This window comes from Eubalaena glacialis, chromosome 11 (genome assembly GCF_028564815.1).
Source record: "Eubalaena glacialis isolate mEubGla1 chromosome 11, mEubGla1.1.hap2.+ XY, whole genome shotgun sequence".
Classification (NCBI taxonomy): Eukaryota; Metazoa; Chordata; class Mammalia; order Artiodactyla; family Balaenidae; genus Eubalaena; species Eubalaena glacialis.
Window position 1 is genome coordinate 90,086,727 of NC_083726.1, and position 1,834 is coordinate 90,088,560.

The 1,834-nt window shown below is 43.0% G+C and overlaps 1 non-coding gene across 1 annotated transcript; it reads right to left on the reverse strand.

The window, feature by feature from the left end:
- Window positions 1-444: 444 nt before the first annotated feature.
- On the reverse strand, window positions 445-585 carry LOC133101846 (U4 spliceosomal RNA). Its single transcript, XR_009702736.1, has one exon. It is a non-coding gene; the product is annotated as a U4 spliceosomal RNA (small nuclear RNA).
- Between the last annotated feature and the right edge of the window lie 1,249 nt (window positions 586-1,834).

A 1,834-nucleotide genomic window follows, 5' to 3' on the forward strand; every position in this document is an offset into this window, starting at 1 on the left:
ATTTCATTTTAGGTCTGGGACCTGGATTGGTAGTTTGGTCATAAGGTGAAACATAAGGTGAAACATGTGTTAAAGATGTCCTTCTTCACAGATTTTTGACCCCCGAAATTCTCTGCAAAACCCGCAGCTTCAGTTCACTCATTAATCTCATGTTAAAATAAGCTCCATATAGAACAATGATAATTTTCAGTCTTTGGGTCTTAGTGCAAAAGAAGACTCTGAGTGTGGTTAAACAGGAGGGAAGAGAGTCCTGCTTATGGCAGAAAAGGCACTGGGAAGGAAATCTACTCCTTATAAATGCTTTCAACCAACTGGCAGTAGGAAGGATACAGGGAATAATGAGAAGTAGTTTTAGAAGTGGTAGAAAATCACTTCACATTAATGGAGAAAGTGGCATCACAAGTTGTTTTTTGTTTTTGTTTGTTTGTTTGTTTTTAAATTCAGATTCCGTGGAAACTGTCAAAAATTGCCAATGCTGACAATTTTTCAAGTCGTCCCGGCAGGGTATTGGGAAAAGTTTTCAATTAGCAATAATCGCACCTTGGATAAACCTCATTGGCTCTGATACTGCCACTGCGCAAAGCTACAAGTTTTTAAAGAAGGCAGTGGAATGGTTGGAATATTTAAATACTAGATGATTTTTTTGAACAGTTACTAGAGTTGACTATAAAATGTGTTGCTGAAACAGGGAAGCCAAACTAGATATTTTATAGGGAGATATAGAGAACCTAGACTAATAATTATTACCCCAAGAGGGAACAATTTTTTATCTAAAAGTAGATAATCAACATCATCATCTTCACCATAATTTTAACATAGATAGTTGTTTCACCATTGCCCTGCTGTTCTGAGTCAAGTTCCTTCCAAAACAACAGGGTAATCGAGAAGCAAAAAAAGCACTGTTTGTAATGGTGTGTGCAGGATAAAGAGGAAACAAGAAAGGATGGTAAAGCTTCTCAGGGCTAGTAAGAACCTGGAGCGGTTGCCACCATTGGGCCCGAAAGGCCCAGGGGAAAGAACAATTGTTAGAATGCAAAGAAAGTAGCTCAAGTTGGAGGAAAGGGACCCGGGATAGGAGCGTTGGCCTTCAGAAAAGGATGCAACGACCAGCAGGGAGGGAACAAGTGGAATAAATACTTCAAACTTATTCTCCTCATGCTCTCTCTTCTCTTGTCAGTGGCCCCCATTGGCTGAATCTAATTCAAAACCATGTTATGCAGAATAATGACCCTCCAAGATGTCCATGTTCCAATCCTTGGAACCTGTGAATATGTTACTTAAATGGCAAGAGACTTTACAGATGTGATAAAGAATATTGAGATGGGGAAATCCTGGGTGGGCCCAATGTCACTGTAAAGGTCTTTTTTTTTAAATATTTATTTATTTATTTTTGGCTGTGTTGGATCCTCGTTTCTGTGCGAGGGCTTTCTCCAGTTGCGGCAAGCGGGGGCCACTCTTCATTGCGGTGCGCAGGCCTCTCACTATCGCGGCCTCTCCTATTGCGGAGCACAGGCTCCAGACGCGCAGGCTCAGTAGCTGTGGCTCACGGGCCTAGCTGCTCCGCGGCATGTGGGATCTTCCCAGACCAGGGCTCGAACCCGTGTCCCCTGCATTGGCAGGCAGATTCTCAACCACTGCGCCACCAGGGAAGCCCTGTAAAGGTCTTTTTAAGTGAAAGAGGGAGGCAGGAGAGTGAGAGCAAAAGATTGGAAGATGCTATGTTGCTGACTTTGAAAATGGAGGAAGGGGCCATAAACCAGGGAATGCAGATGGCCTCTATGAAAATGGAGGAAGGGGCCATAAACCAGGGAATGCAGATGGCCTCTAAGAAGTT